Source organism: Salmo salar, chromosome 02, assembly GCF_965601325.2.
Source record: "Salmo salar chromosome 02, fSalSal1, whole genome shotgun sequence".
Classification (NCBI taxonomy): Eukaryota; Metazoa; Chordata; class Actinopteri; order Salmoniformes; family Salmonidae; genus Salmo; species Salmo salar.
Genome location: NC_138292.1, coordinates 50229066 through 50253197, shown reverse-complemented (window position 1 = coordinate 50253197; position 24132 = coordinate 50229066).

Sequence of the window (24132 nt, the reverse complement as noted above, 5' to 3'; positions counted from 1 at the left end):
CAACTGTGGGACCTTATATAGACAGGTGTGCCTTTCCAAATCATGTCCAATCAATTTAATGTACCACAGGTGGACTCCAATCAAGTTGTAGAATCATCTTAAGGATGTTCAATGGAAGCAGGATGCACCTGAGCTCAATTTCGAGTCTCATAGCAAAGGGTCTGAATACCTATGTAAATAAGGTATTTCTGTTTGTTATTTCTTAATAAATGTGATTTTTTTTTCTAAAAACCTGTTTTCACTTTGTCGTTATGGGGTACTGTGTATAGATTGCTAAGGATGTATTTTTATTGAATCCCTTTAACAATAAGGCTGTAACGTAACAAAATGTGGAAAAAGTCAACAGGTCTGAAAACTTTGTGAAGGTACTATATACTATAATTAAGATGAGGGAGGACAATTTATTTTTATTTTTTTATGAACATGGCCTTATATCTATTACAGCATATTGGATGACTGTCGTTCATACTCCATTCACCCAGTTCAATGTAACATCGGTAGCTTTAGGCTACTACATGATATTCACATTTTCCCTATACCCATCATGAGGTTGCTACAACCCAGCCTATGAATGAAAGTTGACAACGTAGGTGCACACAGGTCGAAAGAAAGATTTGAGGTGACAGACAGTGACAAGTCATTGTATTCCTTCTCGCATCTATGCGTTCTCCTACTCTCACATTTTCCCTCCACTTATGGACTTCAATGCACAACACATCAGCTGTCTGTGACCAGGTGAAAAAACCTTTCCAAGCCGAACCTTCATATCATAACCGCTACACACAGCCTACATCGTTGTCACCATATTAGCTAAAGTAACGTCATAGTCAACATAGGTAATAGAACTAACGCGTTAGTAAACCTGCTACAGTCATACAGTACAGTGTACAGTCAGTTTAGCAGTTTCACCGGTGGGCCCCAGTGGCAATACATTTGTAAAAACCAAAAGCTTACCTTGACTTGGAAGAGTTCCAGTGTTGGATAGTCATAGCTAGCTAGCTAACATAGCATCCCTATGTTTTAGCCGGGTGTTTGAGTAGGTCAAACTAGCTAACTGTATTTGCTAGTGAAAGTGAAATTAAATAAAAAATAGACAAAATATAAGTAGCTCTCTCTATTTCTATCGCCTCCATTTTTGAAAAAATACATTTGTTCAAAACTGTTCAACTATTGTCTTTCTCTCTCTTTGAGTCAACTACTCACCACATTTGATACACTGCAGTGCTAGCTAGCTGTAGCTTATTCTTTCAGTACTAGATTCTCAGTACTACATTCTCTGATCCTTTGATTATTGGGTGGACAACATGTCAGTTCATGCTGCAAGAGCTCTGATAGGTTGAAGGATGTCCCCCGGAAGTTGTCATAATTACTGTGTAAGTCTATGGAAGGGGGTGAGAACCATGAAGTTATTATACCCAGATGAGGACGGAAGCTAGCTGTCCTCCGACTACACCATGGTGCTACCCTACAGAGTGCTGTTGTGGATACTGTAGACCTTTATTGCAAAACAGAGGAGCCTCCACTGAGATAAATATTCTACATTACCAAAAGTATGTGGACACCTGCTCGTCAAACATCTAATTCCAAAATCATGGGCATTAATATGGAGTTGGTCCCCCCTTTGCTGCTATAACAGCCTCCACTCTTCTGGGAAGGCTTTCCACTAGATGCTGGAACATTGCTGCGGAGACTTGCTTTCATTCAGCCACAAGAGTATTAGTGAGGTTGGACGCTGATGTTGGGCGATTAGAACGGGCTCGCAGTCTTCGTTCCAATTCATCCCAAAGGTGATCGATGGGGTTGAGGTCAAGGCTCTGTGCAGGCCAGTCAAGTTCTTCCACACTGATCTCAACAAACCATTTCTGTATGGAACTCACTTTGTGCATGGGGGCATTGTCATGCTTAAACAGGAAAGTTGGAAGCACAAAATCGTCTAGAATGCCATTGTATGCTGTAGCGTAAGATTTACCTTCACTGGAACTAAGGGGCCTAGCCCGAACCATGAAAAACAGCCCCAGACCATTATTCCTTCTCCACCAAACTTTACAGTTGGCATTATGCATTTGGGGAGGTAGCTTTCTCCTGGCATCTGCCAAACCCAGATTCCTCCGTCGGACTGCCAGATTGTGAAGCGTCACTCCAGAGTGACTCCTGAGTAAAGCATCACTCCAGAGAACACGTTTCAACTGCTCCAGAGTCCAATGGAAGCTAGCTTTACACCACTTCAGCCGATGCTTTGATTTGCGCATGGTGATCTTAGGTTTGTGTGTGGCTGCTCAGAAGCTCCTGACAAACAGTTCTTGTGCTGACGTTGCTTCCAGAGGCAGTTTGGAACTCAGTAGTGAGTGTTGCAACCGAGGACAGACGATTTTTATTCGCTTCAGCACTTGGCGGTCCTGTTCTGTGAGCTTGTGTGGCCTACCACTTTGCAGCTGAGCTGATGTTGCTCCTAGATGTTTCCACTTCACAATAACTGCACTTACAGTTGACTGGGCAGCTCTAGCAGGGCAGAAATTTGATGAACTGACTTGTTGGAAAGGTGGCATCCTATGACGGTGCCACGTTGAAAGTCACTAAGCTCTTCAGAACGGGCCAATCTACTGCCAATGTTTGTCTATGGAGATTGCATGGCGGTGTGCTTGATTTTATACATCTGTCAGCAATGGGTGTGGCTGAAATAGCCGATTTCCACTAATTTGAAGGGTTGTCCACCTACTTTTGGCCATGTAGAGTATATATAGCCTTCCCTGTGGCTCAGCTGGTAGAGCATGGTGTTTGCAACGCCAGCATGGTGTGTGCAATGCCAGGATTGTGGGTTCGATTCCCACGGGGGGCCAGTACAAAAAAAAAATGCATGAAATGAAATGTATGTATTCACTACTGTAAGTCGCTCTGGATAAGAACGTCTGCTAAATGACTAAAATGTAAATATAAAATGTGTTCTATAGTTTGTCCCATACAACTGGCTGAATTGCACTACAGCGCTGCATTGTTACTATCAAAGTAACATTTAAAGATATTATCAAAAGGCTGATCCACACACAGCATTATCACTGTAAGGATATGTTGTCAATCAAAATAACTAATTTTCTTCTGTATATGTGACAGAGTGGAAATACTGCCCCATCCAGGTCGCTAACTCACAGCCCTATGCACCGTAACAAAAGATACTCAAGAAGCACCATCAATACCACTGATTCAAAGAAAGCAAAGGCTTTTCTGGATCCAGGTCTACAGTACCTCAAGGTCTCAGTAAGGCCGTAGCAATATACTTAGCCATCCGCTTCATATAGACCATGTATGGTGGACTGTGATGTCATTATTGCCTCATTCCTGTAGACCAGTGCTCATTTATAGATCTAAATCTATCTATATTTTTTTTTATTATTTAACCTTTATTTAACTAGGCAAGTCAGTTAAGAACACATTCTTATTTACAATGACAGCCTAGGAACAGTGGGTTAACTGCCTTGTTCAGGAGCAGAACGATAGATTTTTACCTTGTCAGCTCGGGATTCAATCTCGCAACATTTCGGTTACTGGCCCAATGCTCTAACCACTAGGCTACCTGCCGCCCTGCCGCTATCTCAATTGTTATGCATATAAAGACATATAAAGATGTAGGCCTGCAAAATAACTGAGTTAGGCAGGTAGCTAGAGGTTAAGAGCATTGGGCCAATAACCGAAAGGTCTCCGGTTTGAATCGCCGACCAGGTGAAAAATCTGTCGATATCCCCTTGAGCAAGGCAATTAATCCTAATTGCTTCAGGGTCACTGTCAATAATGGCTTATCCCTGGCCGTGACCCCACTCTCAGGGGGAGTGGGATATGCAAAGAAAACATTTCTAATTCACATGCGTATATAAAACACACTTGTACATGTGTGAAATAGGACAAATGTAAGAACTCCCATATCAGCAAACCCTTATCAGCGATGGCCACACAGCCGGTGACCTTCCCACACCTCTGCCTTTCAACTCAAACTGTTTGTCCCATCTCTATCAGACACTGAGTTCTGTCCCTGAGTTCTGTCCCCTCCTCAAACACCTGACATTATTCACAAGGCCGACAGTTGCACAACTCTGCTGAGATACAATTATAACCCTTTCCATTCGCCATCTACCATGTGCATTTTGGCAAATATGTGTAAAGCCTATGGTACAGTGGCAATTTTTGGGGCAATATTGTCAAGCAATAATGCCATTAGCGATTGCCTTAAAATCATCCATTGAAAATGAGCAACTTTAGATATCCATCTCCCAATGAAAATTGTTATCACCTGGCCCTCCTGCAATGGCTTGGTACTTATGTGAATGGATGTACTAAACCGGTACATCCAGGTATGAGATACAAGTTGAAAAAGACTACCTGTATTGGTACTGGTGATCTGTGCTGCACAAGCAAGTTTGCACTTACAGCATCTGATATACCACCTAGTCTACTTACCAGGAGTGCATTATTATAGGTGTGTAGTATTATCTGAGAGGCCACTGACTATTGCTGATCTTTTTTACTTTCTAGTATAAAAAACAGGCCACATTACAGCAAACTGCAGTAAGGAAGGAAGGCAAGCCGCCACATTCATGATTATGTTGAATAACACTGCGCCCCCCCCCCATGGCCTATTATTAATGCTCAGAATAAAGAAACAAACCGTTTTTAACCAATGAGGTTACGAGGTAAACGATTGTGCGGATGTTCAATATTTGTATCATAACGCTTCCATTTAGTCTCAGGACCATTTCAAATAAAGCGACAATCAGCAGTAGAAACAATAACAAGGCGTTTTCCCGCCCCTGTTCCAGCAATAAGCTGAGGCGTGGGTTTGGAGAAATGTAACCTCTCAAATTCATAGGCAGCGCTATGGACGCAAGGACTGACCATCCATCATCTAAAATGATAGTTTTAACCGTGCTGAGGCTATATTGGGTTTGTTTAAATTTACTTTGTTTACAAACATTGGAGTAAATCAAGCTTATATTTTGGGTCCTGATGGGTTACAACAGTTGAACTAAGCTCATGAGGCATTTATATGTTATATTCTTCAAGAATCAAATGGGTACATATCTTTAATTTAAGTCAAAAAATGGATGTAGCAACTGCTGATTTCCCTTTTAAGGATACAAGATACCTGAGGTCATCCTATGGCAAAAGTGGTCATATGACAGAAACCACAATAAGAAGCACATCGCACTTTCACGAGTATAATTTCATTGAGTAAGAAATGTTATCATAATCATACAGAAACACAATCTCATCACCAATTAGGAATCGGTGGCAGCAGCACACGCAGGTTGTGTGATAAGGATTGATGGAGAAATGAAGGGCTGGATAGAATGATTGATTGAGGGACCCCTGCTCCAATCCTATTCTGGGTGACCTTGCCCTCTTGGGGGTTAAACTAATTAGCTTCTGCCTCTCCATGACCCCTGGTGACCTTTGGCATGAAAGGCAGTAGAATTGAAAGATGACCACAAGGCCTGGTATCAGTGCCCTTCTGTTGCCAACCCCCCCCCCCCCCCCCCCACACACACACACACACACACACACACACACACACACACACACACACACACACACACACCCCCCCCCCCCCCCGCTTCACAGATGATGCTATTAACTGGTCAATACAAGGAACTGGAAATAGGGGGACGACACCCAGGTATCAGGATGTTTGAGCTGTTTGCGCTCCCTTTAATTGGTTGGTGAAGAAGTGTGCCGTGTTGTTTTTTTAATGTATGTGAGATCAAGAATATTCTTTTAGAATATTGCTATAAAACATTAACCTAAAATGAGTAATAGCACCTTTTTCATTTCACTTTAAGCACTGAATTCTGCCATCCACCTTCAGCACGCTGAGTAGGGCCTGGGTTTTTCCTGTCCACTCTAGGTCATTGCAGGCACTGTCTCTTCCCACAAAACAAAGGCTCAAGTCATACTGATCAACACATTTCCGTCAGGTTAAAATAAAACATTGTGTGCCAAGAGATTGACTGCAATCCTATCCTCCTATTCTGTTTGTGCTGCTGCATGCTTCAATGCACTGTAACTCACTGTAAATCAGCCTGTAACTGCCATATTTGGCTTATTCCTTTAAGCTCCTAGTGGAGCAAATGGCCCCTTAAACAACACAGCCGAGCTACAAACCCTGGGCCAGATATTGAAAATCTGGTCTATTCTGTTGCTGTATTTCCTCCAAAATGGCTTCTGTGGTGCCAGTCATGGTAATTAGAAAGGAAATAGGCCTGCCTATATCACTATTTGAGTCATCGGGCATTAACCATAATAGATTCACTATCACTTTCAATTGAAACTATCAATGACATTTTTCAGTTGGCATTTAGAATTTGAAGTTTAGCTCTGGTCCCCTCAATCTCAATGAGCTTGTATCCCCTCCTTTAGCACTCTATCACCGGAACAGCCTCCGCTTCTCTTAGCTCAATTCAAACCGGAATACGTTTGTGAAAAGAATTTCAAGTATTCCATTCTATCTGAACCTTTGTGTGTTGCTAAACTCTGTATTTCCGAAATAGGACCACTATAGCTTTAAAATGGGGTGTGACTCCTGGCTTTTGTGATAGCTCTAGTTTAGCCAAAAATATTTACCCCACTGACAAAATTAATACTTTTTTCATCAATGCTAATTTGGTAATTGTATGTTTATGCTGGTTGTAAAAGATAATATTTGTCTTGTTCCATCTTTTTGAAGGACTACATCCATAATACGTCTCTCATCATGCACTGTGCATATAATCATCCAATAATTTCAAAGCAACCCATTGATTTCTGTGAAATAAAGTACTGTAGCGAATTTAGGGGGTAGTCTGAACATCTTGACTATGTTGTAAATTGTTGTGCTAAGGTCACTACAGTAACATCTGGCATACTTGTGCTAATTTAGCAGGAATGAGGTAGACACCACATTTATCAGTAAATAACTTATTGTATGACAAAGTCTGCTGTCAAATAAAATCCTAAGCATTTTACAGTGTCACATTTGAGATTGACCACTTTATGTTATATCAACCCGTTAATCTTTTGTAAGCTTGTAAGTTGTTCGTTACTTTGATTTACATCAGTAAGACTCACTACATTTTCATTTGACCTAGTATTACAGAATATATTACAGCCATAGAAAACTGGAATTATCTTCACAGGTCAAATAATTGTAATATCCTGACCATCAATATCATGAATATCAAGGCATGACCGTAAGACTATCAAGATTAAAATGTGTGTCATTTTACAATTTTAACTAACTGCAATTAGTATTGATCATATTGATTTGGGGAAAAAAACATGAAAACCTAAAAAAATACACATATCAAATTGATACAGTGATGAACTATATTGTTGGGGGATTATCAATTAAAAAGAGAATCATAATTACATCAGTTAACCTTTTGGCATGGGGTAGGCAATACACTTCTGTGTTATAACCGTAACCATTCATACAATACATCATTGAAAAGTTTCACATTAAATTAGAAAACATTTACGAGATGAAAGAAAGTGGGGAGAATAGAGAGGGAGAGAGGGAAAGATGGAGGAGGGAAAAATAAATAGAGAAAGAAAGGGGGTACCTCTTGCATGCATCGCAGTGGAGTGGTGTGGCAACAGCCCGGACAGGTGTATCGCTCCAGTATTCCATGGCAACACTGATTCAGACAACGAGAAAGAGAGAGAGAGGGGGGGGAATAGGGATAGGGAGCGAGAGGAAGAGAGGACAAGATATACAAAGAAAAGAAAGGAGAAAACAAGAAGTCTTCCAGCCTCGGTCCTTGATGCTTCTTCTCTCCTGGCAGCTTGGGAGTGGTGGGTGGTACCGTAAGCTCCCCCCTCCTCCACCTATCGCCTCCATTGGCTGAAACCCCCTGCCTGTCTGTGTGTTATAGTGGAGCAGCGACTGAGAGCAGCCTCCTCCTCCCATCTCCCTCCAACTCCTGAGAGGGTGAAATGGCAGGAGGGCAGGGAATGGAGTGACTAATGACTACTGTCTGGGCAGTAAGCCTGCTAATATCTGCCCTATCCCGCTTTATATTATTAGCGCTCTCTCATTAATACCTGTTCCTTGGCCACCCTCTGAATGGACATAGTGTATATAGTCAGTACAGTACTATGTATGTATGGATGAATTTCGGTGTGTGTGTGTGTGTGTGTGTGTGTGTGTGTGTGTGTGTGCGTGCATGCACGTGTGTTCGTGAAAAAGAGGAAGAGATCATTTTGATCATTTGAAATGTCACTTCATGCAAGGTCTCCCTTCCACGCCCTCTTTTTTCTCCCTCTCATTCTCTCTCCCTTCTTGCACCCAGGCTGAACTGATATATCCTTACATTAATCTTTCCCCTGCTTTATTGGATACATGCTGCAGGATGAGTATTGATTTTTCCCCCCTTTCTTTTCATCTGTCCTCTTCTCTCTGAATAGTCCATAGTGTGAGAAGGGACACTAGAAAAAAAAACATGTTTGCAAAATTACAGAATGGATGGGACACAAGAGAGAAAAGATGAATTGGTCTGCAAAGTACTGTATATGAATACTGTAACCATGAGGCACCTTAAGAACTCCACTGGCATCATTATAAAAGCTACCAGAGTACACCACAGTCCTAAGAGATACTGTAATTGAACTTAACCAAAGAAGACAAAAAAATATTTGGAGTTGTTGCAGAATATAGTCATTTGAAACTGACCTGTGAGTCGATAGGTAAAAACATGGTCTTCCCCAGAAATCTTTCACTAATATTATTGTATAAAATCAGTGATTTCCTCATGTAATGGTTGTAGACGTGTTCCCAGAAATCAGTCCTAACTGACATAACACACCCACATCAAACCGCACCCCCAAGAAGCAAATCTTGTTTTTCATAATGAGTAGCAGAAAAGCCCAGGGAAAATGGGTCAGTTCAGCCCCCCTTTAAAGTATTCAAACAGGGCCCACCCGCAGGGCACAAACTGATTGAATCAACGTTGTTTCAATGTCATTTGTCAAAATATTGTGACATGGAATCTACGTAGAAAATACATTTGATTGGAAAAAGTAATTATCGTAAACTGTTGTTTTGAGAGTTACATTTTCAACCACAGGATTATGTCATCATGGTAACCAAATGTCAACATATACAGACCTATGTAGAATTTGTACCTTTAAAACATCAGATTTTCAACTTTATATCCACTATCAGAAAAAAAACTGTCTGGGCAGCACCTCCTACTTGAGAATTGAATCGGTTTTAAACAAGCCCTACTCATCTATGATATTTGTCACTGACTATTGTTAATGTGCTATTGTGAATATGCTCGTTGAGAGAGCTCCACGTAACAAAATGAATAGATTCACTGTTGCTATTGAAATCATTCCAAAGGGTAGGTTTAACAGAGCAAATTACATTTGACCATACTTTATCAACCATCAAACTTTATTTAAAGGCCCAGTGCAGTCAAAACCGTGATTTTTTTCTGTGTTTTGTATATATTTCCACACTATGAGATTGGAATAATACTGTGAAATTGTGAAAATTATGATAATGCCCTTTTAGTGTAAGAGCTGTCTGAAAAGACTGTCTGAAACTTCAGCCTGTTTTGGTGAGATGGAGTGTTGGACAGTCTGGTGATGTCCCTACACCCAAAGAAGGGCACTGCGTTCATCCACCTCTGGCCTGCTCGCCACCCTACCTCTGCGGAAGCACAGTTCCTGAGCCCAGTCAAAACTGTTCGCTGCTTTGGCACCCCAATGGTGGAACAAGCTCCCTCACGACGCCAGGACAGCGGAGTCAATCACCACCTTCCGTAGACACCTGAAACCCCACCTTTTTAAGGAATACCTGGGATAGGATTAAGTAATCCTTCTAACCCCCCCCAAAAAAGATATAGATGTACTATTGTAAAGTGGTTGTTCCACTGGATATCATAAGGTGAATGCACCAATTTGTAAGTCGCTCTGGATAAGAGCGTCTGCTAAATGACGTAAATGTAAATGTCACCAGGTGGTAAATTAGTTAATAGACCAATAAGAAAGACAGTTCCAAACCTCTTTACCAATATTAGCTAGTTTTTAGTTTTCTCCTCCCCAATCAGACAACTCCCAGACTGTCCTAGCTAAATTCTTGACTGAGAAATTGCTCTTCGCTTAAAAGCTATTTTTGTTTCTTTTTGACCATTTTAATTGAAAACAATCACAGTAAGGTACTAATTTTTACCCAGAAATTATTTGGTATTGAGATCAAAACTTTAACTTTGACTTTTGGTTGAGATGGAGATGTGAATCCAACATAACAATTATTCATTTGTAAACAAACTGGAATTAAAGTCAGACTAAGTCAGTGGCACAGATGGAACTATCCAAGCAGAAGAAAAACATCCTTCAAATGTTGATATTTGGTCGCGTTGACAACCAAACACAATTCAATATCACTTTTGAAATACAATAAACAGCCTCTTAACTTGTTATCAAATTATATGTTGGATTCATGTCTCCAATTTAAACAAAAATAAAAAGTTAAAGAATGGGATTAAGCCAGTGGCCCAGATGGAACTATCCAAGCAGTAGATACATATCCTTTAAATGTTGTCACCCAAACCCAATTGTCAACCAAATCCAATTCAATATTACTTTTGTAATAAAGCAAAATAGCCTAAAGTTAAGGCTATCTTAATGTAACGTTTAACCTTAAAATGAGTAACACATCCATGGCCACATTGAGGTTACTTTAACAATAAATATCTTAAGTAATCATATAAAGTGTGCATGGTCAATATAGCATGCATAGGTCATCACAGGTCTGTGATGATCATCACAATTGCTGTAATAATCTGCACAGAATCTCGAATGGCATTAATCACTTGCACCATGTACTTTTAAGGTAATCTCAACTGCAATCGAGGTAATTTCCCACTGGGCATTTAACCCCAAAAAATCTATGGGATGACGTTGAATCAACGTGGAAAACTGATTAGATTTGCTAAAAGTCATCAACATAAGGGGATTTTATTTATTTTTTTCACCTAACTTTTAACCTAAATTCAATAACAGGGTGACATTTTTTGTTGATTTCACGTTAAATTGATGTAAGAAGAGCTATATAAATACATTTGATTTGAATTCACGTTAGTTGAAAATTCAAACAATTCTTAATGAAAGCTAAACTTTGTTGGCTCTACTATTAGATGCAGCACAGTGATAACACACTGTTGTATAAATAATTAAAATATCTGACATTGCATTCTCATTTGAACTTCGCTGTGCTTTTAAATGGTTGGAAGTGCGGTGATGGACATTTGGGTGACAACTAAAACCCAAAATCAGACATTGTTTTTCCATTGGAATTCGGTTATGCTTTTAGACGGTTGAAAGCATTATGATAGCACAATGGAAATGCAACTATCTTTTTGAGTGGGTGAATATAGGTTGTAATCTCATTGATCAACATCTCAACCAAATATTACACAATTATCCACGTTGAAATTACATGGTGTGCCCAGTGGGTAGATTTATCAAATGTGTTCCAGAGCCCATTTCGTCAAATCTGGCACCATCACCAGTGGTGTAGTGGAGGGTTTAACACAAAAACTCTGTTTATGCACCACCTATTTTTTTACCACTACATCACTGACCACAGCACTATGTGGTCCGGCGAATCTGGCAATAGCATCAAGTAGCCAGTCCCCTTGCATGGTAATAGGATGTAAATGTAATCCACTTTGAGAACTGACCCCTTCACATTTTGGCCCTTCAACCTGTCCTAACTCCCTCTCCCCCAGCAGAGAGTCCCAGTTGTCCGGTGACCCCCAGCGCTCTTGGCCCTGCCCCCAGGACCCAGGGGTCGTCCACTGAGAGGACACGTGTGCCGGGGTCCCCAGGGACCCCACCCTGGGTCATATGGAAATCACCGCAGGAACCTTCAAGTCCCCTGGCTGTTACATAACAGTCGTGACAGTGCAAAAAAAAATGCTGCATTCCGCCATTTTATTTTGGTCACCATGTTTGCTCTGTGTCGTATTTTGATGTATGGAGGAATCTATAAATAGTGCCTCTGAAGTACAGATGTAATGTTGTCATTTCAGGACATGATGCTAACAATATTTGGAGTTACTGCAAACATTATTGCCATTTTGATGAAGGAAAAGTTATAGTGTGAGAGCACATTGATAATGATTCCCCTTTTAAAAGGTCCATAGTCTATACTGTAGATGTGACATGGTGGTACATGACTGCATTTGTCCGGCTCATCCTATAAGGTGGAGGTCACTGCTCTGGAGTGGCGCAGTGGTCTAAGACACTGAATCTCAGTGTAAGAAGCATCACTGCAGTAGCTGGTTCAAATCCAGGCTGCATCACATCTGGCTGTATTTGGTAGTCCAATAGGGTGGTGCACAATTGGCCCAGGGTAGGCCGTCATTGTAAATAAACATTTGTTCTTAACTGACTTGCCTGGTTAAATAAAAAAAAAGTTATTTGAAAAGTAACCCATGTCTTATATTTTGAATTGGCATTTTAAGTGTCTGTGCTCAGTTTGTATAGCCTAGTGTTTTTCTTGCACAATCACCAACATTTGATTTGCAGCGTTTAGGAAAGCAAGCTATGTATCATTGCTTAGGCTATGTTGGGGATGTTCAGGTAAATTGGCTAAATATTTTGGGACACACACATCAGGTAAATAGGTCTTTCCAGCCCCAAACCCACAGCCCCTCAACAACAACTACTTCTGGCGCACAACAGAGCAGCTGAAAAGTGCCAGCTGCACAATCCCTTTCAGAGATTTTGGGATGATCTTGGCATGAAATGTAAAACATGCCAATATCCGGTACATTGACTTCCATTCCTTTTTGGTTAAAAAATGCTAAAGTTAGCAGTTGGTGACAGTCACTAGGTAAACAAACTCAACGTGATTGCGCTGTGTCCATGTCAATAGACTGCATTCAGGGTGAGGAAACAAATAAGTAATTTTGTAAATTCTGTGAACTATTGCTTTAAAGTGAAACAGGGACAGAGAGGTTGAAGAACAGAACAGGGGACTGCTGGTGGACATGACACAACACCACCGCCCAGAACATATAAACGGCTTTCTCGATTCCCCCCTTGACAGGCGCATTAGGACACCTGACTGCACCCCTTCTTAGTAGCCCACGCAACAATGGCTACAGAGATAGAGGCAGGGTAGGGAAGGGAGTGTTAGCTGTTGTTGGTGGACCCCTGAGCGCGCCACGGTGAGGAGCACAAAAGCGAAGGGGGAGGGAGGAGAGGAGGAGGGGGGTTACATGCTGCGCAGACTCCACCATCTGCCGCCAAGCTGGTTGGGGATTGTGGTGTGGAAGGCTGGGTTGCGTGTGTGTGTGTTTATTGGGGTCGCTCTGCCCTGTACGTGTTAGCCCGGGCCAGCGACAATACCCTAGTCTCCTAAAAATTTGACAGGACCCCCCGCGGGGTGATCTGCGGGAGACAGCCAATTCGTTCTTATTTCCTTGTGTTTGCTTAGTGCGCTTTTGGTAATTAGTGAAATTACTTTGTCTGGGCCAGATTAGGCGGCACATGTAGCACGCTTCTTCTTCTCTGACTATGACCTAAATGGAATCCTATTCCCTAAATAGTGTACTACTTTTCACCAGGGCCAGCGTATAGAGTGCAATTTGGGACTAACACTCTGTTTCTCGAGTCTCTCCCCGAGGCTCATCATCCAGTTAGTCTGATTAAGATGCTTCACCAAGGGTTAACAACTGTTTTGCAAAAAAATCCCCACTGTAATCTGTAAATTAGGGTCACTACCACCAGACTTGCAGGTTTTCCTTTAAAAGAATAGACTTCGAATGGTTAAATCATCAATTGGACTTCTGTGTTTTTTTACATCAATATTGAACATAAGTTAGCGTTTGCATTGCTGCAACGCCATTGGAAGGCGACACACACCGTCAAAACGTATTGAAAGAGAGAATTCCTGCCACTTTTAGCCACTGTGTTGAGTGTGTAAAGACAAGCAGCAGGTAGAAAACTATAGTATATTTTCATGTGGGTAGTCAACCCACATGAAAATACACTATAGTTTACTATGATCTAAATAATGTAGAATTACTATATTTATATAATATATTATTCACTGTTTTTGCAGACACGACTGTAGTATACTGTAGTATTTACTATAGTGTTCTTTTGGACATGACTAGTATACTATAGTATTCACTGTAGTGTTTTTGCGGACATGACTGTAGTCAGGGTTGGGGAGTAACGGATTACATGTAATCCGTTACATGTAAGGGATTATTTTAAAAAAAACGGTAACTGTAATCCGTTATGTTACATGCAAAAATATAGTAATCAGATTACAGATACTTTAAAAAAAACTAGATGATTACTTTGAGGATTACTTTTAAATTCAGAAAGGATTTCTGCAAAACAAAATCTTTGACACTTCTCTGTTTTCTCAATGACATTCAAATCAGCATTGAAAAAAGGCGCAAATTTAAATTTGTTCCACCTGAGCGAGTCTGACCACAAATCAGAGACCACTATTATGACACACCAAATGTGTTTGATGGATCTCTGGAAATTAGCAGGAATGGCCTTTTGTAGGCTATAGTCCAATCTATGTCTTCCAATGCTGCGACTGCTGTCGGCATCCAAAGATTATCCAACTTGAATAAATGCTTCGAGGTAAGGATGACAGCAGTGGTATGCCCAGCTATGTAAACTTTAACTTTATCCTGCAATAGATGTCGTTCAATTGGTAACATACATTTTTGTCTTCTTCTAATGCCGCTTAAGGGGAAAGTAATATAAAAGTAACTGAATGTAATCAGATTACATTACTGAGTTTGGGTAATCCAAAAGTTGTATTACTGATTACAATTTTGGACAGGTAACGAGTAACTGTAACGGATTACATTTAGAAAGTAATCTACCCAACCCTGACTGTAGTGTATTCACTGTAGTGTTTTTGTGGACTTTACTGTAGTATTTACTGTAGTGCTTTTGTGGACATTACTGTAGAATACAAGGTTATTATAGTAAACTAAAACTAAAATAAAAACTACAATTGGAAAAACTATTTAGTAACCTAAAATACCTTAGAATAATTATGAAAAGCATTGAAACAATTAAAACTATACTGAAACTATTATTTTTGACTGCAAAGCAAACAAAAATAAAATAAAAACCATCATAAATTATGTTCAGTTATAAATCTAATATGGCATTCAAACTTTTTCAAGCTTCCGATTCTGGCGAGTAAATGCTGCCAGTTGATGGCAAATAGACCTAGTTTGTGCATCACTATCACTAGCTATCATCAGAGACAAAGAGGCGAAGCAAGATCATTACATGTGGCCAAAATCTGTCCCTGCGACCTTTTTGCATGGAGGTCTATGAGAGTGTCAAATTACGTAAGGATAATTTGATCAAATAGAGTAAGGTTTAGCATGCTACAAACGTACTGATATAAGTGATGAAGAGGATATGTGTCTGCACCAGGTACTCTCACTACTGGTGTCCCCCAGGGCTAGGTTCTAGGCCTTCTCCTCTTCTCTCTATACATCAAGTCACTTGGCTCCGTCATATCCTCACATTGTCTCTCCTATCATTGCTATGCGGATGACACTCTACTTTTCTACTTCCCCCCCTTCTGACACCCAGGTGGCGACACGCGTGCCTGGTAGATATCTCTGCTTAGATGTGGGTCCATCACCTCAAACTCAACCTCGACAAGACAGAGCTGCTCTTCCTCCTGGGGAAGGCCTGCCCGCACCAAGACCTCTCCATCATGGTTGACAACTCCACACTGTCCCCCTCCCAGAGTGCAAAGAAACTTGGCGTGACCCTGGACAACACCCTGTCGTTCTCTGCAAACATCAAAGCAGTGACTGTAGGTTCATGCTCTACAACAGTGGTCACCAACCTTTTCTGAGTCAAGATCACTTTCTGGGTCAAAATGCAAGCCGAGATCTACTGCTTAGATTATTTTTTTTTTTTACGTAAACATATGAAACATTAACCTATTAAAAACAGTTCCGTAGCAATGAAGTTTGTAGTAGGCTATATGCCCAATATATTTTGACTGCATATCTGCTATGCTTCAATTTCCCTGCCAATGTTGTTCTTCTCAGACCATTTTGAAATTATATTTAAAAAAATGTAGGCTGCCTATATGATCACACTTATAATACATCATTTGTTGAGTTACTTTTCAGGCACAGCTGAGTGAGCATAATACTTGGACTGATCTGATGGTCAGTTTGAGAGAAGGGAGAGAGCAGGGGTGAGGCTGCCTCCCACCCGACTCAGTCTCTCCGCTCTCCCTCCCTCCGCATAGAAAAGGGGACACTGTCTTCCAGCTGATGGCCGAAATTCAAGTCGCACTGCATTATTTATGCCTCATGCACCAATTCATGTTGTTAATCTGATGTCCAGATAATGTGAAATATGGTCAAGTGAACAGACAGGTTCCGCGAGCACAGGCCAGCATGGTGCGTGCAAATTAAACTTGTGTGACTTTGTGCGAACAGAACTGCATTCTGCATGCAGTAAATTAATTTGAGAGACGAGATTTTTGTTCGCCTGAAGAAATACTTACTATATGTTAACACAATCACATACACGCCGCTTCCCCACACAGGTGTCTTTTTTCCCCGCCCAGACCAATTTTCCAGTTTGCTTTCAAATCCATTTTGCTCTTGCAACTGCTTACTATATTTTATAACGGGGAAATTCTAGCCAATGAACATAGCCTGTAGCAGTCTACTGAAACGCAATTTTTCAAGTTTTGGACCAATCACAGCTTGACTGCTCTCTAACCGGATTTTTGACTATGGAAATGAAAGGGAACGGTGAAAGGTGAACCATGGCTGACAAAAATAAACAGGTAAATTCGGTAGATTTTCAGTGGAGAAACTAGCTAACAAACTAGCTAGCTAATCAACTATGATTTCAATATCGAAATTGACGGAGGCAGTTATTTGGTCTTCTGTTATTAAAACAGACTATTGATGCTCATCTAGCTAGGAAGCTAACTAGCTAACATTTAGCTATGTGGTTCAACCAAAGCTGCTGTTTTATACTGAATGTATGTGATAGTCATTGCTAAACAATATGAAAGGGGGGATACCTAGTCAGTTGTACAACTGAATACATTCAACTGATATGTGTCTTCCGCATTTAACCCAACCCCTCTGAATCAGAAGAGTGCAGGTAAGGGATGAAGTGAACCTATAGGAGGATAGTTCTCTACGAGGTGGGTTGGGCATGAACTGACGGCATCTTCATCTTTAGTGTGTCAGCTCTGCTGCCCCTGGGAGCTAAAGGTATGGCACCGCACTCCCAACAGTCATGTATGCTTAAACATACTTGTATGCTCATTCATGTGTTTCTTAAAGCAGCAATCAGCAGTTGAAACAATAACAAAGTGTTCACCTCGCCCTTGTTTCGTAAAATGCTGAGGGGCTGGAGAAATCTAACCATTCTCAAATTCATAGACAAAGCTATGGATACAAGGACTGACTATCACGCCTCTTCCTAAATCCCCATTGGAGGAGATGACCCAAGGCTTCTCACCTAAGACCCCCTCCAATAGATTTTGATACGGCTGCGAGAGGAAGTGAGGAGTTGAGCAGAGATAATGATAATGGCGCCGGAGGAGATGGCTGACATTTCTCGGGCTCCTAACCAACTCAAATCAAATTGTATTTGTCACATGCGCCGAATACAACAGGTGTAGACCTTACAGTGAAATGCTTACTTACAAGCCCTTAACCTTACAAGCCCTTGGCCAACAGCCAATGGCATCGCACGGCGCGAAATACAAAACCAACTAAAATACCACAATTCAATTTTCTCAAACAATCAACTATTTTACACCATTTTAAAGACAAGACTCTCATTAATCTAACATTAATCTTGTCCGATTTCAAAAAGGCTTTACAGCGAAAGCAAAACATTAGATTATGTCAGGAGAGTACCCTGCCAAAAATAATCACACAGCCATTTTCAAAGCAAGCATATATGTCACAAAAACCAAAACCATAGTTAAAGGCAGCACTAACCTTCGATGATCTTCATCAGATGACACTCCTAGGACATTATGTTATACAATACATGCATGTTTTGTTCAATCAAGTTCATATTTATATCAAAAACCAGCTTTTTACATTAGCATGTGATGTTCAGAACTAGCATACCCACCGCAAACTTACGGTGAATTTACTAAATTACTCATGATTAACGTTCACAAAAAACAATTATTTTAAGAATTATAGATACAGAACTCCTTTATGCAATCGCTATGTCTGATTTTAAAATAGCTTTTCGGCAAAAGCACATTTTGCAATATTCTGAGTAGATAGCACGCCATCAAGGGCTAGCTATTTTGACAACCACCAAGTTTGGCCCTCACCAAACTCAGATTTACTATAATAAAAATTGGATTACCTTTGCTGTTCTTCGTCAGAATGCACTCCCAGGACTTCTACTTCAATAACAAATGTTGGATTGGTTCAAAATAATCCATAGTTATGTTCAAATATCCTCTGTTTTGTTCGTGCGTTCAAGACACTATCCGAAGGGTGACGAAGGGTTACGCGCCCGACGCGTTTCGTGACAAAAAAATTCGGAATATTCCATTACCGTACTTCGAAGCATGTCAACCGCTGTTGAAAATCAATTTTTATGCGATTTTTATCAGAAAAAAGCGATAATATTCTGACCGGGAAACCCTGTTTTCGTTCAAAGACGAAAAAATAAAAACATGGTGTCGGCTCGTGCACGCGCCTCCAGTCTCATTGTTCTCTGATCGACCACTATCCAAATGCGCTACTGTTTTTCAGCCTGGGCCTGCAAAGGCATCATTCAACGTTTTGCCGCCTTCTGAGAGCCTATGGGAGCCATAGGAAGTGTCACGTTACAGCAGACATCCTCAGTTTTCAATAAAGAGAGTGTAGAAGGCCAAGAAATGGTCAGAGAGGGCACTTCCTGTAAGGAATCTTCTCAGGTTTTTGCCTGCCATATGAGTTCTGTTATACTCACAGACACCATTCAAACAGTTTTAGAAACTTTAGGGTGTTTTCTAAACAAATAAAACAATTATATGCATATTCTAGTTACTGGGCAGGAGTAGTAACCAGATTAAATCGGGTACGTTTTTTATCCGGCCGTGCAAATACTGCCCCCTATCCCCAACAGGTTAACGCTATTTCTGACTTTTGTGACACCTCTCCTTGGCTGGAAAATGTCTGTATGGTTTTTTGTGGCTAGGTGCTGTCCTAACATAATCGCATGGTGTGCTTTCGCCATAAAGCCTTTTTGAAATCGAACACTGTGGTTGGATTAACAAGAAGTTTATCTTTAAAATGGTGTATGTTTGAGGAATTTTAATTATGAGATTTCTGTTGTTGAATTTGGCGCCCTGCAATTTCACTGGCTGTAGGCCAGGTGTTCCGCTAGCGGAACCCCCTTCCCAGAAAGGTTAACGAGTACGATGCGAAGGATATACTGCTTTCTGGAGGCCAGGCCCAAACCCCCGTCATTTGCGTGAAGAAAAGACTGAGAAAAAGGGGACGGAGGTCAGGCTGCCTTCTGAGAATTCGTAGGGAGAGTGAGTAAAGTTCCACTACCATCCGTACTATTGTCCAACATGCAATTACTGGAAAATGGATGAGCTACGGTTAAGACTAGCCTACCAACGGGACATTAAAAACTGTAATATCTTTTGTTTCATGGAGTCATGGCTGAACGACGACACAGATACTATAGAGCTGGCTGGGTATTCCATGCATCGACAGGACAGAGAAGCTACCTCTCATAAGACGAGGGGCGCGGGTGTGTGTCTATTTGTAAATAACAGCTGGTGAGCGATTTCTAATATTAAAGAAGTCTTGAGGTGTTGCTCACCTGAGGTATCTCATGATAAGCTGTAGACCACACTCTACCAAGAGAGTTCTCATCTATATTATTCATAGCCGTCTATTTACCACCACAAACCGAAGCTGGCACTAAGACGGCACTCAACGAGTTGCATAAGGCCATAAGCAAACAAGAAAATGCTCATCCAGAAGTGGCGCTCCCAGTGCCCGGGGACTTTAATGCAGGCAAACTTAAATCCGTTTTACCAAATTTCTACCAGCATGTCACATGTGTAACCAGAGGGAAAACAACTCTAGACCACCTTTACTCCACACACAGAGACACATACAAAGCTCTCCCTCGCCCTCCATTTGGCAAATCTGACCATAATTCTATCCTCCTGATTCATGCTTACAACTAAAAACTAAAGGTGGAAGTACCAGTGACTCGCTCAATAAGGAAGGGGTCAGATGACGCGGATGCTACACTACAGGACTGCTTTGCTAGCACAGGCTGGAATATGTTCCGGGATTCATCCAATGGCATCCAATGGCATTGAGGAGTATACCACCTCAGTCACTGACTTCATCAATAAGTGCATCGACGACGTCGTCCCCACAGTGATCATACGTACGTATCCCAACCAGAAGCCATGGATTACAGGCAACATCCGCACCGAGCTAAAGGCTAGAGCTGCCTCTTTCAAGGAGCACGACACTAATCCGGATGTTTATAAGAAATCTTGCCACGCCCTCAGACGAATCATCAAACAGGCAAAGCGTCAATACAGTACAAAGATTGAATCCTACTACACCGGTTCTGACACTCATCAGATGTGCCAGGGTTTGAAAACTATTACAGACTACAAAGGGAAACCCAGCCGCGAGCTGCCCAGTGACGCGAGCCTACCAGACGAGCTAAATTATTTTTATGCCTGCTTCGAGGCTGAAGCATGCATGAGAGCACCAGCCGTTTTGGACGACTGTGTGATCACGCTCTCGATAGCCGATGTAAGCAAGACCTATAAACAGGTCAACATTCACAAATCCGGAGGGCCAGACGGATTACCAGGACGTGTACTCAGAGCATGCGTGGACCAACTGGCAAGTTTCTTCACTTATATTTTCAACCTCTCCCTGACCAAGTCTGTAATACCTACATGTTTCAAGCAGACCAGCATAGTCCCTGTGCCTAAGGAAGCAAATGTGACCTCCCTAAATTGTTACAGCCCCGTAGCACTCACGGCGGTAGCCATGAAGTATTTTGAAAGGCTGGTCATGGCCCACATCAACACCATCATCCTGGAAACCCTAGACCCACTCCAATTCGCATACCGCCCCAACAGATCCACAGATGACGCAATCTCAATCACACTCCACACTGCCCTTTCAGACCTGGACAAAAGGAACACCTATGTGAGAACATCCACATTACCAACGAACTATCATGGTTCAAACACACCAAGACAGTCGTAAAAAGGGCTCAACAACACCTTTTCCCCCTCGGGAAGTTAAAAAGATTTGGCATGGGTCCCCAGAGCCTCAAAAAAGTATATACTGCTGCACCATTGAGAGCATCCTGACCGGTTGCATCACCGCCTGGTATGGCAACTGCTCGGCATCTGAACGTAAGGTGCTACAGAGGGTAATGCGTACGGACCAGTACATCACTGGGGCCAATCTTCCTACCATCCAGGACCTATATACTAGGCAGTGTCAGAGGAAGGCCCAAAAATTGTCAAAGACTCCAGTCACCCAAGTCATTAAACTATTTACATCGACATGCATCGTCCCTTTGTTTTTACATTGCTTCTATTCACTGTTTATTATCTATGCATAGTCACTTTACACCTACCTACAAGTACAGAATAACTAGACTAACCTGTATGCCCGCACATTGAATCGGTACCGGTACCCCCTGCATACAGCCTTGTTATTGTTATTTTTATTGTGTTGCTTTTTCTTTTTCTATTTTTACTCTTTCTTTAACTGCATTGTTGGTTAAGCTCTTGTAAGTAAGCATTTCAAGGTAAGGTCTACACCTGTTGTATTCGGAGCATGTGACATAACATTTTATTTGATTAATTTGTACAGGGCTCATGTCATTGTTTTAGGTGGAATCTTATGTTGAATGATACATTTATTCGGTTTGTACTTATATCTTGCAACCAAGATGGTGTAGCAGTAGGACGCGTGTGTGTCTTTGTCTTATCCTGTGTAAATAGCCGGTCTTTTTCGTATATATCTTAATCTCACTTTCCATCTATGAACAAAATATACTTTCCTGCAATCTGCCTCACCCAATGTGGTACGGATCTGCTATTTTTATTCCTTATAACTGGAACTTCCATCAGGAGCTAGCCAGCTAACTGGCTACTAGTCTTTATTAGCCACGGCTAGCGGTCTTCACCTTTTTCTCGTTCATCAACCAGCCTTAGCTCGGGCAACACCTGCCAGTCTGCGCAGCGCGATCTCAACCCTGAGCATATTGGACTGCTTCTGCCTACCACATCACCGGATTCCTGCCGCTCTGGATCATTACACCTGCTCATCGCAGCTAGCTAGCTGCAAACGAGTCACTACTGTTAGCTAACACCTCTGTCCCGAAGCAAGTACCAGCTAGCCTTGAGCTAGCCTCGAGCTAGGCCCATAAATCAGCTAATTCTTGGGCTACAATACCTCCATTGCCAATTGGCCTGGACCCTTTATTGTCGAGACGGAGCCCCGCCAATCCATCACGACTGGACTGCCGACGTGATCGCCCGATGTGGTCTCAACAGGTTATTCTGTTACGATGTTGCCGAAGAACCATCTACTATCCCTGGCCCGCTAGCTTTTCTGAACGCTGTGTCCCCTGCTCGCCTGGCACCCTGACTCACCTATTGCTGCTCTTTTGACCCTATGATCACTCGGCTACACAGCTGATGCCCCCTGGACTGTTCCAATAACACGGTACCTCATTTTGTTTACCTGTCGGCCCCAGCCTCGAACTCAGGTCCTGTATGTATCTAACTGACCCGATCTGCCCATTCATCACATTTACCCGTTGTTGTCTTAGCTCTCCTGATCAACACCTGTGATTGCTTTATGCCTCTCTCTAATGTCAATATGCCTTGTCTACTGCTGTCTTGGCTAGTCTTTACTGTTTTATTTCACTGTAGAGCCTTCAGTCCCGCTCAAAATGCCTTAGATAGCCCTTTCGTCCCACCTCACACACATGCGGAGACATCACCTGGCTTAACTTGTCCCTCCAGAGACGAAACCTCTCTCATCGTCTCTCAACGCCTAGGTTCTCTCCACTGTACTCACATCCTACCATACCCTTGTCTATACATTATGCCTTGAATCTATTCTACCACACCCAGAAATATGCTCCTTTTATTCTCTGTCCCCAACACACTAGACGACCAGTTCTTATAGCCACACCCTTATCCTACTCTGGACACCATATGTGAATTAATTGCCCCCCATTTATCTTCAGAGTTTGTACTGTTAGGTGACCTAAACTGGGATATGCTTAACACCCTGGCCGTCCTACAATCTAAACTAGATGCCCTCAATCTCACACAAATTATCAAGGAACCTACCAGGTACAACCCTAAATCCATAAACACGGGCACCCTCATAGATATCATCCTGACCAACCTGCCCTCTAAATACACCTCTGCTGTCTTCAACTAGCATCTCAGTGATCACTGCCTCATTGCCTGCGTCCGTAATGTGTCCGCGGTCAAACGACCACCCCTCATCACTGTCCAACGCTCCCTAAAACACTTCAGCGAGCAGGCCCTTCTAATCGACCAGGCCTGGGTATCCTGGAAGTATATTGACCCCATTCCGTCAGTAGAGGATGCCTGGTTATTCTTTAAAAGTGCTTTCCTCACCATCTTAAATAAGCATGCCCCATTCAAAAAATGTAGAACTAAGAACAGATATAGCCCTTGGTTCACTCCAGACTTGACTGCCCAGCACAAAAACAGCCTGTGGCGTACTGCATTAGCATCGAATAGCCCCCACAATATGCAACTTTTCAGGGAAGTTAGGAACCAATATGCAAAGGCAATTTTTTTCAAACAGAAATGTTCATCCTGTAGAACTCCAAAAAGTTCTGGGACACTGTAAAGTACATAGAGAATAAGAGCACCTCCTCCCAGCTGCCCACCGCACTGAGGCTAGGAAACACTGTCACCACCGATAAATCTACGATAACCGTGAATTTCAAAAAGCATTTTTCTATGGCTGGCCATGCTTTCCACCTGGCTACCCCTACCCCGGTCAACAGCTCTGCACCCCCCACAGCAACTTGCCAAAGCCT